The sequence below is a fragment of the Myotis davidii genome, unplaced genomic scaffold (genome assembly GCF_000327345.1).
Source record: "Myotis davidii unplaced genomic scaffold, ASM32734v1 scaffold118, whole genome shotgun sequence".
Classification (NCBI taxonomy): Eukaryota; Metazoa; Chordata; class Mammalia; order Chiroptera; family Vespertilionidae; genus Myotis; species Myotis davidii.
In genome coordinates this window covers 994,130-1,008,990 of record NW_006290441.1, presented here as the reverse complement: position 1 = coordinate 1,008,990, position 14,861 = coordinate 994,130, and the positions used below count along the sequence as shown (strand labels likewise).

The 14,861-nt window shown below is 50.7% G+C and overlaps 1 protein-coding gene across 2 annotated transcripts in view; it reads right to left on the bottom strand.

Moving 5' to 3' along the window:
* GALNT18 (polypeptide N-acetylgalactosaminyltransferase 18) overlaps nt 1-14,861 on the bottom strand; it is a 305,682-nt gene that overhangs the window by 114,410 nt on the left and 176,411 nt on the right. The gene's annotated exons all lie outside the window — the stretch shown is intronic.

Below are 14,861 nucleotides of genomic sequence, written 5' to 3'. Positions count from 1 at the left end.
GTGCACTTCGTGCACTTCAAAGAGAAACCTACTCATTCCTTAAAGAGGTGTGAACCAGTAGAAGCCTGACTTGGCTACTTATTGCTTCTGTGTCCTGGGTCCTGGGACTTGGCTGCAGGTACTGGCCATCACTCCATTTTCCTCCTGCTCTGTGATGGCTGATGGTGCAGGGGGTCAGAGTGAGGGGAATGCAGGAAACTATCTCCTCTTCCCTTCCCTTCCTTTTTTTTCGTTTTCTAGGCTATGAAGGAGACATGGGAGGAAATCACTGTATCGTTGTTCCAAAATGATTTGGTTTTGTTCCACTTGTATTTAATATGTTCTTAAGATAAAACTGAGACTACGGTTATCTCCTCAGCAGAGACCAGTTAAATAAATCATTTTTCAGGTGAGTTTGATATGGCTGGACTTTGGAAGGCACAAGGTGACAGTAAAGAGGGTGAGGCAGATTTCAGTGGCTGGGGGTGAGGGGGACTTGTGCACAGAACACCTTGGTATGGGGGTGGGGCTTCTTCCTTCTCAGCCACAGAGCAGAGAGAACCACACAGAAGAGGATCTTTTGTTAGGGGGCACATCTCTGAGTCTGCAGAACAGGGAAGTATCATCTTTTCTCCTTAGGAAAATTAGAGAGAATCATTGAATAAAGACCACAAGTGGAAATCCTCTGAGGGTTCCTTCGACCCAATCTATGAGCTGGAAGAAGTCTTTTCAGTGCCTGGAAGCTATCAGAGTGGGGAGAGCAAGTTAATGATTCCCGGGAGAAAAAAGTCAAGATTCATCCAGTAGTGATGACGAAGAGTGGTATTTGCTAAGAAAGAAACATGACTTTTACCTGGTTGGGTGTGTCTCTTTCACCCTATGCTTTGGACTCCTGCATATCTGTCTTTCTCTGTGCAGGTAGCTTTACTGATGCACTAGTCCTAACCTGATTTTTAGTAGCTTCGGTGTCGTGCTTTGCGATGTGCAGGGTATCAACAGTCCTGCTGGGCCAGACGCCTGGTATCTCATCCCATAGAGATTTCTACTAGAGAGATGATTTGAAAGTCCCAATGAGCTGCGAGGGGATAATGCATTTCCCCAGGATATGTCTCCCTATTTCAACTTTCTCATTGTGAGTAACTGTAATTTATGTTGTCATTTTAATAAAAATTGCATCCATTAGAGAAATGAATCCGTCATTGCATTTTAAAATAATACCCACTATTTACTGAGTCCCTGCGATGGGCCAAGCGTCTGGGCTGGATTAGCAGCTGCTGGGATTGTTACAAAACAAACAACCCTCCTTCATTAAGTAGGAGGATGATCGTCATGATGTCTGCAGCCTCCATGAATTAGAGTCTATTGTAACTCAGCAATTTATTGTACCTTTTCTGATTTTCCATGCTGATATCTGGGACAACGATTAAATTGCAGGTAAAGATTGAAATATTCTGCCTCCATAGGGCTAATTTTTATACTGAGTATATTAAGCTAGTTGACATCAAAAACACTGGTATTTTCAGCCCTGTTTCTGTCCCCAAAGTCACTTACAAAAATGGTCTAATATCTATATGCTACTTCAACTGTGTTGAAAGGGGAGGATGGGCCCAGGTGCCGCTGTAGTGCAATAAAAGAAAAAGTGAACACGAGGGGGCCATGGAGTTAATATGTCATAAAAATTGGGACAAGGATGCCAAAATAATTTCAGAATATGACCGAATCCATATTCAAAATGACAGCCATCAAAACAAAAATGAAAATCCAAATTCACGGAGGATGCCCAAGATAAAAGTCAGCAGAACAGAAAGGACATGAGAGTTCTCAGACACAGTCCAGGGTCATGTCCTTGGCCAGTGGTGTTCCTATCTCGCCCTTTCTAAAGCCCAGGGCCATTGCCACCGGTCCTTCCCAGCAGTGTAAACCCAGGAGGAATATTATCCATGAGGGGTTGGTGCTGAGGAGAGGGTCCTGGGACCAAGCTAGACTAGGAGGTCACTTACCTAAGAGAGCCTCCAACAGCATCACTGGGGAAACACTCCTAATCAGAGTCAGGGAGGGAGGCAGGCTCAGTGCCAAGGTGCTTGGATGTGAGCCAACAGACTCTCTAGCCTGGGGACTGGGAACAGGCTGGGATTCTGCATGGACTGAGCGAAGGTACTTGGGCCAAGGCTGCAGAGGGAGGGAGTGTGGAGGATGGCAGTGTGTAGGGCTAGCTGTGCACCGCAGGGGATGGCTTTAAGGGCTGCCATCCAGCCAGAAGTCATCCTCCCTTTGTAATTGTGTGGCTTTCTGACAGACCAAGCCGAGGGCTGGAGCTGAATAGCTAAAAGCATCCTCCACTCAGATGAGCAAAGTGTCCCTTGAGGAAACAGACCAGGCAACTTCTGCAATGAAGAGGCAATTAGGGAAGCTGCCTTCCCCTGAGAGAATCGCCACCCCTGAGACGTATCCTGCCTCCCTTAAGCACACACCTCTCTGCTCTGCAGAACCAGAGATGAGGAGCAAAGGCCACTGAACCCCAGCTCCATTTATTATTATTCAGAAATAGCACTGCAGAGCTTTCTCAGAGTCAGCGGCATGAAGTAGCCAGCCAGTGCTGCCCGGTGATTTATGGGACAGGAGAGGAGATCTTCCCAGTGACCGCTATTGTCCAGACACAGAGAGCACTGCCGGGTAAGGGAGTGCATAGCTTTATTTGGCCACTGAACTTAAACCTAAAAGGAGGACAAAGTAGAAGGAGGGACATTTCTAAACAAAGGTTTACTAGGCTACAGGAAAAGGGATCAAATCCCCCATGAATGTGAGATCCATGAGTGAAAAGGTGGAAGCCATCACTGGCTCCAGAGAGGAGAGGGGAGGCCAGGTTAGCCCAGTAGGTGCACTGAGTGGAGGCCCCCACTCAGCCATTCACAACTTGAACAAGTGTGTCCTGGGCGTTGTATGGAGAAACTGTATCTAAGACATGGCCCTCTCCCTGAGGAGTTTACAATACAGCTAGCCAGAGAAAACACCTGACAAAGAACTAAGAAGTATCCATATGCTATGTGGCCCAGAGGACTGTTCCCCTCAACGGACGGACCATAGAGCATTCACATTCTACGTAAAGAAGGCTCTGGAAGGAGGTGCTCCAGATGGGAGAAGGCATATGTGAACTAAGCCAGACTCTCCTTTTGAGAGTCGCCATCTCTTTGGCATCCCCATTGTGATCCCTACGCTCCCAGTTAACCAAATGTTTCTACAATAAATAAAAAGAGTCCATTCTCTCATACTTATTAGTGGCTGGCTAGATAGCCACGCCCTCGTCCTCAGCATGAGGGAGAGGTCTAATTTTGCTAGGTTCCAGCCCTGAGCTGATGTGCTAACAGTCTGTAATGGGTCCAAATTCGTTTACGTGGCTTCTCGGGCCCCCATCTCCACTGACCTTGAGCTCCTTGAGGACAAGGGCTGGGCATATGTAGCCAAGAAAGTGGCAGTGCCTGGGTCAGGGCAGGGCTCCATGAGGGAACTGCCTGATTTGGGTCAGTTACAAGCTAGATTCCTAGACAGTGCTCAAAGCAGACACAAGAACTCACGTGACCAGGCTTCAAATGGTCAAAACAGCCCTGTCCCACAAGTAAATCTGCATCCTAATCACCCAGTCTGCCATTTCTGACCTGGTGGTGAGGCCCTGATGCTCACTATGGATTCTTAGAAGGCAGACATCTTCAATTAAACACAGGCGTGGTACCAACCACAGGCTGAAGGTGAAACCAGCATTTTCTTCATGCTACCGACAGCCCTCTCTCCCTTGCTGAGACATGGGCAGCAAAGCTGGCAGCTCTCTGGATCCTGCCCACCCCTCCCAGCTGTTGGCTCCTGGGGGGGAAGCTGAACGCCCTTCTCCCGAGCTCAGGGTCCTTAGGAAGGATGCTTGGTCGCCAAATTCCTGTAGCTCAGGCTCCCCAAAGGCAGACTGTAATCCCTGTCCTCCCCAAGGGTAAGCTCAATAGGGGTCACAGAGCCAGAGCAGCCCCCATTTCCACATAGTCTGCTCTGGCTGAAGGCACAGCCTGGAAAAAGTTGAGGACACCAACTGACCAAAGTCCTGAGCCTCATCAACCCTCCATCTCCACCGTGGCCAGGCCTTCATGTGCTGGACAAGGTCCTCTGGGAGACCCTAGCCCCAAACTGAGGCTCCATTGAGGAGATAAGCTCTTCCCAGAGTGCTTTTCCCTTTCCTCTCTGTCCATGGCCATCCAGCTCTGTCCCGCCCCTGTCACCTGAGGCAGCTCCATGCAGGAATCTCAGATCCTAGACCTTCCTAAAGACAGTCACCTCACCACACCCTGCATTTTATCCAGCTCTGAACTGGGTTCTGGCTTTGTCCCTAAATCACAGGAGGATGGAGGAGCAAGTGCAGAAGTGAACAGGGCACTTCGATCCTCTGGGCCTCAGTTCCTCATCTGACATCACCCTGCTCTGCTAGTCTCTGGGGCTGACTTCTGAGGACTGTTTTTTCTCTTTCTTTGTTTGAGGGCCTCTCTATTCCTCCTCAAAAGAGACTAACATGCACTGACAAGGACACAACTGACAATCAGCATTACACTCTGAGCCGCTCTGCCTTGTGAGGGTCTGTCCTGCAGCACTGTTAGCTGGGACAGCATGTGGTCTGGCCCTGCATCCTCCATGCACTCCCACCATTCTCTGCCCTCCCTGTGCCCCAAGAGGCTGGCTGTGGGGAAGGCATCAACAGGCAACCATGCCGGACAGCAGTGAATTAGAGGGAAGGGTCTATGCCCCCAGCACCTCCCTGTGGTACAAAAAGGCCAGCTCCTGCCAGGCCCCTTCAGTTCCATTGGGCTCCAGTCCCTTATGTTTTCTGCCCCTATAGGTCTGGGGTAGGAATAATCCCTGCTGTTTCCAGCCCCACGGCTTGCACTATTTCTTGTGGCTTCTTTACACACTGCTTAAACTTCTGTAAATAATCTCTATTATTAAACTGTGCCACCGGCTTCCTGCCAGGACCCTGCCTTCTGATCCTGCAGTCAGGGGACTGAGATCGTCAGGAAAATAGGAGGCTGGAAGAGGGAGTGCAAAAGTGAAGCTCTGTGAGCCCTGATGCAGCTTTACCTTCATTACACTCAAACAATGAAGACCACACATGAAATAGAGAGACCATTCGTGGTATCTTTACACTCGTAAATGAGTCAGCGTGGCACTGTATAATTAATTTCCATTTACCGACCTTTGTTCCTTGAAACCTTTTCTAGATTCCGCTCCCCTGCAGTTTTCAATGACACACATGAAAGTCTGCTTTGCTCTGAGGCGGAGACTATGCACACCGAGCGGCATTTCCCTGTGTCTGGAGCTCCTGTTAAACGGTCACCATCTGTCTGACTTTATGGCTCAGGGCTGGTGGCTCCTGCCTCCCGCCCTCCACGGCTCCAGCCAGGCAGCCGCACTTGGCGTCTCAGGTGCAAAGGCCTGAGCCACGCTCCTTTAACTCCGGCTGTTTGCCAACGTGTCTCAATCCCTTCCCTGTATAACAGCAGTTAATTGAAAAATACAATTTAAGAAAAAAATTTTAAATGAGAGGATATCTTTTTATTTTTTTATTTAATTAATTTCAGAGAGGAAGGGAGAAGGAGAGAGAGATAGAAACATCAATGATGAGAGTCATTGATTGGCTGCCTCCTGCACGCCCCCTACTGGGGATAGAACCCACAACCAAGGTATGTGCTCTGACCAGGAATCGAACTGTGACCTCCTAGTTCATAGGTTTATGCTCAACCACTGAGCCACGCCGGCAGGCTAGAGAATACCTTTAAAATAAAAAAAAAGTTATGCAACCAGCCCTCTCCATGACAGCTTCCTACTGGGACATGCTGGAAGGGGCAGGGTCCTGGGATGGTTTTTTCTATTCCTCTCAAAACAGCCCAGGGGAGTGGAGGGCTGGGACTATTTTGTTTATTTTTTTTGCCTCAGTTTCCTTCATCTCTCCCAAGGTCATGTTGCCAAAATCTCATCACTCTATCTGTTGCAGTGGTTCTCAACCTTCTGGCCCTTTAAATACAGTTCCTCATGTTGTGACCCAACCAGAAAATTATTTTCGTTGCTACTTCATAACTGTAATGTTGCTACTGTTATGAATCGTCATGTAAATATCTGATAGGCAGGATGGTCTTAGGCGACACCTGTGAAAGGGTCGTTCGACCCCCAAAGGGGTTGCGACCCACAGGTTGAGAACCGCTGATTTGTTGCCTTATCTCCCTTTTTCTTGTCCCAACTTCTAGTCCCTTCTTCTTTTATCTGATACCTAACCACAGGGAGTGGCTAAAATGTACTAGAGGTACAACAGAAGGAAAAGGCTTATAGAAATAAACCCTTGCTTAATTGAATTTCACGGAGGACATATTTTCGTGTTTCCGTTTTAGTCCCCACTGAATCTAGCACAGCTCTGGGCTCACACAGGGACTTAATTCATTCTAATTGAGATACTGACCAACCATCCTAGCTCAGAGGGTCCAGTTTGGCCCAGAAATCTGACACAACAGGAGGGTTGGATACCCATCTCTTGCAAACTTCTTACCCACTCAGCCTGGCGCTGCTGCCACATTCCACGCATTTCAGAAGGCTTACGTGGGGTTCTCTAAAAGCAGAGCCCGAGATGGGGATTCTTGGGTGAGTGGTTTACTGAGGGCAGGCTCTGGAGTAATAATTCCTGTTAGCGAGTGGAGGGGAGCAGGTTAGGGCAGGGGAAGAAGCTGGCAAGGATCTGAGTCCAGCTGCAGCTAGGCTCAGGCTGCTCCCACAGGAAGCTCTGCAGCATCAGGGGCACCTCAGGGTCATCCCGTTTGAGGCCAGGGGTGGAATTTTAGGCACACACACCAACCAGGCACTAGTTCTGGGCCATCCCTGAAAGAGGATTCTCCCAGGCATATCTAGGTGAAGAAGCTCTCAAAAGAGTGCCATTTCAAGGAGAAGGGTGCAGCTGAGCTGCTGGCTGCCAGCACTCACAGAAGCTGGAGGACAGATGAACTCGCCAGTAAAGGGGATCTGGGTGGGCACCAATAGTGTCCATGACACCAAAAAGGGCTCCGGCCGGCATCTGAGGTGCTGAAGAGCACCCTCAGCACCTGTTGCCAGTCCAGCTGCAGCTCCCTCCCACTTCCCTGCAGCATACTCAGGCCTTACAAGTGTGGTTCTACCTTGGTTTTCTGGTTTGCATTCTTAGAACTGACCTAAGACCCTTCTTGCCACAGTTTTCCCCAAAGACTGCACCTTATCCTTGATCTCCTGGCTGGGCTTGTGCTTCAAAACTGCGGAATCCGTGGCTCTCTGATCCCTGCCCCTGCCCAAGTACTAAAGTCTCTACAATCCCCGGCCATAGCTTCCTGCCGGTGCTCTGTCCACTGGACGGACCCGCTGGACAGAGACTTAAGAGGAAACGGAGCGCCATGTCTCAAGGCACTGTGGGCTCTGCCTTCAGGCAGCAGGTCAACCTCGTGGGGCATGAGACACTCTAACCCTGGTCTGGCATAACCTGCTTCAGAGGTCCCAGCATACCTTGCTGCTTGGCCTATGAAAATTCGGGTGGAGTCAGTATCACAAAGCTTTTAAAAGCACAGTTTATAAAAGTATCCAAAACATATGCCTCATGGCCCTTGTACATATGCCTCATGGCCCTTGTGGCAGATGCTATGGTTGGCCTAATCATACCCTTGCAGGTTCCTTCTTCCCCCCGCCCCACCCCAATCTTTAATTTTCTTTAAATTTATGAGAGGGAGGGAGAGAGAGAGAGAGAGAGAGAGAGAGAGAGAGAGAGAGAGAGAGAGAGAGAGAGTTCTTGTTCCACTTATTTATGCACTCATCTTGGGTCAAATGAGGTCAAACCTGCAACCTTGTGCCTGGGGACGACACTCCAACTGAACCTCCTTCTTTCAGAGTTCCTCTCTCCACCACCATGTCTAAGGGCCAGAACACTCGCTCGGGGCTTTATTCAAAGCCACAGAAAACTGCTCTGTCCCAGTATATGGAGGGCTGACATGCTAGAAATGATCTTTCCTTAAGAGCAGCCACGAACAACTAAAGGGAACCAACAACTAAAGGGAGCTGGTATATAAATGCCCCAGTCCGCTCACCCCTCAGGGGTGATCATTCTAGGGTGTGTTTTACACCGTCTCCAGCTTCCCTGTAGAATTCAGTTCCACCTGCCCGCAGTGGTGCCTGACCCGAGAACATACTCTTATTGGCTGCTTCCTTTCCGTAGCTTAACTCCCCGACTTCATGGTATTGCTCAGATTTCCTAAATACACTTCTTGCTGTTGAATCCATGTCTCAGGGGCTGCTCCCGGGGAACAGCCCCTCCGAGGCAAGGTGGAGGAGCCACACGGGACCTGCCATGCGGCTTCTGTAGGGAGCCGCTATGGGCTGAGCCCAGTGGTCAGTTCCCCAGAGAGCTGTCTCCACAGCAGCCTCTCCTGCAATGAGTGGCCCCCAGAGAAGGAGGAGTGGCACACACCCCATTAGGATTCACAGGGACTCTCCACTTTCTCTAGAGGCCACTTGACCCTGGGAGGTGATTTTAATCAGGGATTTGATCATCCCACCAATGATTCCTTGTTCACGCTCATTCTTCCCGGGCTCCCTCAGGCCCCTTAATAACATTAGGCTGCAATTTCAGGTTTATGTAATTTGGTGCGGATGCACCTTGCTACCAGACCAGAACTATAGCAGCTCGCTGAGAGGCCAGCTTCACACCGGAGCCTCTCCGTCCCAGGACGCACCACTCTGGCCTGTGGCCGCACCAGGCTCAGCACTGGAACGGCGGGGCCCAGAAGGGTGACTGCTTCAGAGGCCCAGGCCCGGGTCTTTGCAGCCTTACTGTGTGGACCCAGGCACTCTGCCATTCTTCCAGGAGATGCTCAAGCCAGGTCAGCTGGTCCTGATGTTCTTGAGCCAAGGCACCAGCCCCGCTCACAGTGCCCACCTGTCCAAGTGTCTATTGGAGCTCTCCCCTCAGATGTCCCACATTCAAAACTTAACTTACTCTGATTTAACTCCCCAAACCGCTTCCGCCCCCCCTCCTCCTCCAATCCCGTCCTTCCCATCTTGGGAAGTGACTGGCACATTCACCCCATTGCTCAAGCCAGAAACCTGAACTTCACCTTCAATTCTGTCCTTACCTTCACCGCCTTCATCCAATTCACCAGCAAATCCAAAAGCTCAGTCCATCACCGGCTTCTCTCTCTCCAGCCAGCATATTCCGAACCACCCTCCTTTCTGGCCTGCAGTATTCCAAGAGCCTTCCTAATGACTTCCCTGCTTCCACTCCTACCCTTACCCAAGCTGTTCACTATAGGGTGGCCAGAGATCTTCCAATAATGCCAATCAGATCATCTCTCACTCCCACTCCACAGTCATTGGTGCTGCCCATCGCACCGAGATAATACTCCACAGGTCCTACATGACCAGACCCTGCTTAAGTCTTCAACGCTATCTCAAGCCATCCTTTGCCTTCCTTACCACCCTCCAGCCACAGCTGCCTTCGTGTAACTGAAAATATGTTAGGCTCCATCCCACTTCAGGGTCCTGGCATGTGCTGTTCCCTCTGCCTGAAACACCTTTCCATGGCTCTTCATGTGGTTGACTCCCTTTCATCCTTCAGAGTTCAACTCACAGAGACTATCTCTAGTCATCTAAACTGAAGCACGTTCCCCTCCACGTTCCCCTCCACATTTCATTTACTTCGTGTCCCTTTCATCCTTCAGAGTTCAACTCACAGAGACCATCTCTAGTCATCTAACCTGAAGCACGTTCCCCTCCACATTTCATTTACTTCATGGCATCATATTTATATGTTTTACAGCATTTGTCACAGCCTGTCATCATTTGATTGTGACCCGTCTATCTAGCATATCAGGCTGTGAGCCCCTAAGGGTAGGGACCATGCCAATGTCACATCCTTGGGCATAGCACAGGGGCTGGCACTCGGGAGGTGACTGTCTTGGTATTATGTTACTGCGACAAGACACCACACATGTAGCAGCTTAAAACAACACAAGCTGATTATCTCACAGTTTCTATAGGACCCTCTGCTCAGGGTGTCACTGGGTTGAAATCCGTGTTGGCCAGCGCTGCAGTGCTCATCTGGGCCTCAGGGTCCTCTTCTAGCCTTACTGGTTGTGGGCACAAGTCCTTCCCTTGCAGTCATTGTAGGACTGAAATCCGTGTTTCCCTGCTGGCTGTCAGCGGGGCCTTCTCAGCAAGGAGAGACCACCTGCAGTTCCCTGCCCCGCGGCCCCTCAGGCAGTGCAGTGTGGGCGCTGCTTCTGCCAGGCCACCAGAGCGCACCTCTGTGCGTCCCCTTTCTGCAACCAGCCAGAGGGACCTGCTTACAAAGAACTCACGTCACGAGGTCAGGCCCCCCAAACTGACTGGACCTTAATTCCATCCACAGAGCCCCTTCGCAGCAGTGCCCAGATTAGCGACTGACTGAATAACTGCAAGAGGCGGGTATACACCGGGGACCAGGATCTGCCAACACAGTGATCAATAAATATTTGCTGAATGAAAAATATAGATCGCCTTCTGGCCACCTATTTGTATAAGCAGTTCATCCAAACCCATCTGGGTCCATTTCTAGGTACAAGGCAGGCAGAAAGAAGAAGAAAAAAGCCTCGTAGGCAATAACGGAAAGACGAAGAGGGACACACTGAACTTGGAATTGAGAAATGGGGACTCAAGCCCCAGCGCTGCCACCATCTTGCCGTGAGAACTTTGGTGACTCACTACCTGCTCTGATCCTCCATTCAGTCATTTCTCAAATGAGCATAAAACACCCATGTCATGGAATGAAATAAGATTAAATCCTTCTATCCACCTACCCATTCATCTGTCTCCCCATGTCTCTCCCTCTCCCTTCCCTTATCCTCTCCCCTGCCCCGACCCTCTCTTCCCTTCCCGCCCCCTCTAATGGGTGCACCTGGAATAATGAGAGAGCCCAATAACTGAGACGTGCTTTTCCGGCCATGCAGAATTTGGGAATTCAGTAGACAGTGGGCATTCAGCCAATGATGGATTGATATATCACAGGAATGCGGAATACATAGGTCCAGAGGGCAGCAGCTGGCCCGCTAAGATTCTAGGAACTCACTTCAGAAAGATTAAACACCAACCTTCAATGTTCTTTTCAGAAAAAATACAATCACTTCAGCCAATATCTTAGCCTCATGACTGAGCAGCCCTGGTCAGGAGCACGTGGCACACAACTTTGTTTTCTTCGATTCTCTGCATTTGTTCTCATGTTTAAGACAAATGAAATTTGACAGCACAGATAAGCTTGCAGACACACTCAGTCCACAGGACTTAGCCGGAAACCTCTTTCAACTCAGGTAAAAATATTCCTTTCTTCAGTGCCTGAGCACCTTAGGGAAGAGATAGGGAGTCAATGTGGCCACTGCACAGCCTGGCATGAAAACCTGCCACGTGGCTGAATTTTCTGTTGCATCAGTAAGTGCTGATCGGTGACAAGTTAATTCCTCCCCACTGTCTGGGCAGAGCACCCGCTGTCCACCCCCTGAGCTCATCAGCAGGATCCTTTGATCAATTCCCCTCCCAGACCCGTTTGGGACGCTCTGCCAAGGCACGCTTGAAGCCTCGCCTTCACCATAACCCTGCCGCAGACACTCGTTTTAATTTTCATTTGGCTCAGAACCCATGTAAATGCTGAGCTCTGATCCAATTTCTAATGCATTTCTGTCACCCCATTGAATTCACCAGGCGAGGAAGGGTTTAAAGCAGCGGTTCTCAACCTGTGAGCCGCGACCTCTTTGGTGGTCGACCCCTTTCACAGGGGTCGCCTAAGACCATCCTGCATATCAGGTATTTACATTACGATTCATAACAGTAGCAACATTACAGTTCTGAAGTAGCAACGAAAATAATTTTCTGGTTGGGTCACAACATGAGGATCTGTATTTAAAGGGCCAGAAGGTTGAGAACCACTGGTTTAAAGGCTTGGATTTGTAGGGTTCTAATTCATACTCCTTTCCCCAGAGGAGAGAAGCATTTTCCTGGGTCTCGTTCAGCGATGAAGTGTTGTGGTTATTCACTCCCAGATGGCAACCACCCCTGCACCAACCACAAGGACCACAAGCTAATCCACGACCATCCGCTAGGGTTGCAGTGTAACAAGAGGAGGGGATGCAGAGAGAAGAACTAGGTGAGCCCTGGTGAGCAGTGGCACTTCCAAATCTCAGCCACCCACAGTGATTTGGTTCACATGAAGGCCTGAGCTCTTGCCCCCTCCCCTGCCTCCTGTCCTGCCCCTTGCCCTGAAAGAAACCTAGTGAGATGAGCTCAATGGGACTGACACGCTACTGGGAGTCTCCCACAATCTGTCTCCTCTCAGCCCGGTCAGCTTTCCTGGTGCTGGTCACTCCCCTCTCGCACGCCTAGCCTGGCACAAGGTGCCCAATGCAAGTGGCTCCTAAGGTCTCAAGATGCAGGGATGCGACTAAGAATGGCATCAGAGTCCACAACGTTCCTGCTCACTGATCCAATATTGTTGTGGTTTCTTTCTGTTTAAGAGCCTCTCTCCCTAAAATTCTACTTACATCTTAAGCTCATGAGATAGCAGCTTCTAACAACCACTAGACACGAGGCAGCTCATTTCGACATCTGTGTCCACTGAGGGCCGCAGAGTCTGCCCACTGGCCTGCTGCCATCCCCGACGGAAGCTCCTCACAGGCAGGTCCCACATCAGGTTCACCACTGCCTCCCGGCACAGAGCTCAGAACGGGTACTGAGTTTGCTGACTGAATGCGCGTGAATGACAGTAAGAGCAGAAGAGGTGTAAGTCCCCGTGGGCCTAGCAGACAGGCGAGGCAGCCCCTGAAAAAAAAAAAGAAGTGTTCCCCCAATTGAGGGCCCCTGAGAGCAGATTAGGACCCTGGTAAAATAGAAAAGGAAACCCCGCCCTCCCTGCACCCCACCTCCACATCGAGTGCAGGTTTCTGTTGACATGGCACATCGGTGGGTCCACACCTGTGGCTGGAGCTTCCCCACCCCAATGCTTTCCCCAGCACAGCCTCCCACCCTGACATCAAACCAGGGGCATGCTGGTCTCCCAAGAGCTTGGCAAGCTCATTTGCAAGACAGATCTGGGCGGCTGTGGAGATGACTGCAGGCTCCAGCTCTCGTCCACGCACCTCCTTTTGCTGAGCACCTGGTCCCTGGAGCTGCTGGGGGACACCTGCTTCTCTGCCAGGTTTGGGGCAGCCGTTCAGAAACCACCCCGCCCCCCCAGAAGGCATCCCATCCTCCAAATAGCTGATACCCACAGGAAGTATTGGATGTGGCGGGTTTCAGGCCGTTTTCCATGTCTGTGAAAGCAGAGGGTCTCGGCTCACCAGCAGGGCCTGCATTCAGCTCCACCTACACTGTCAGCACTGGTTTGTCTTTTCAAGCTGCTGAGCAAGATAGGCCGGGAGCCAAGAGGGCACAAGGAGACCTCTCCTGCCAGCTGCGCTGCTGGCTCGGTCCTGGCCTCTTCCAGGGACGGCCTGACTCCCAGCTGCTGGCTGCAGGCCCCTCACCTGAGGGCAAGGGGCACCTCTCCTGATGCCCTCCCACACTCCGCTCAGAGCTCCGGCTCCGGGAATCTCCCCTTCGCCAGATGGTCACACAGCTGACCAGAGGAAGAGGCCTTTTGTACTTGGTTCCTGCCAGCTTTGCTAATCAAACACTGGTCACCCTGACGGGTCTGTAAAGCAAAATGATCCAACCCCTTGGCTGCAGGCTGCTTATAGGGGGCTCCTGAGCTATTAAAAAAAAAAAGGCAGTACCAAAGCTCTCTAGGGCAGTGATGGTGAACCTATGACACGCGTGTCAGAGGTGACACACGAACTCATTTTTTTGGTTGATTTTTCTTTGTTAAATGGCATTTAAATATATAAAATAAATATCAAAAATATAAGTCTTTGCTTTACTATGGTTGCAAATATCAAAAAATTTCTATATGTGACACGGCACCAGAGTAAGTTAGGGTTTTTCAAAATGCTGGCACGCCGAGCTCAAAAGGTTTGCCATCACTGCTCTAGGGGCTATTCTTGGTTACAGAGAAGTATGTTGGGAAATTCCTGATTTTCTAAGTCAGTTTCCTCTTTTGGTAAAGGAACCCAAAAGGAGTGAAGAACTGCCCTCACTATTGCCAGGCTCAGGCAGGCTTGGCTGTGCACAGTGCTGGGGCCTCAGCAGTGGCGGGTGAGGACAGAGGAGGCTGGTAATAGTGGGGCTGGCCCTGGAGAGACTGAGCTCCGGAGGTGGTCCACAGAGAGGCAGCATCCCCAGGGGCAGGGCACTTCCAGGCACCACTAAGTAAGAGTGCTCATTTCAGGGGGAGGGGTCTATCAGTGGGAGGTCCCAGCCCTCAGGATGGAGGAAAGCAAGTGGGTCAAACCAGGGAGCAGAGTCCTGCCTCTTAAGGAAGGAGTTGGCCAGGCCTGTATGGAGAGCCAGGGCCAAGCTTAGGGGATGAGGGATCTCTGAGCAGGGCTCCATCCCAGCAGGGAACTGAGGGTTGGTGGGGAACGGACACAGAAGCCCAAGAGTAGGACCAACTCAGAGAAGGTTGAGGAAAGTGGGGTTTGGAGGACCGCAGATGCAGGACACACCGCAGGCTGCAGCAGCTCTGTCAGGCCAGGTGCCCACTGGCAAAGGGAGGATGCTGGGCGACAAGCACATGGCACCTCGATATGCATCCTAGAGAGGCATCCCCTCTGGGACCCTCAGTTAGAAAAATGCACATCTGAGACAGACTCATCGCAGTATGCATGGTTTAGCAAATGGAGATCATGGGCTATTTTATCCATCCCATCCCTCTCCCCCTGCCCCGCCCTCTC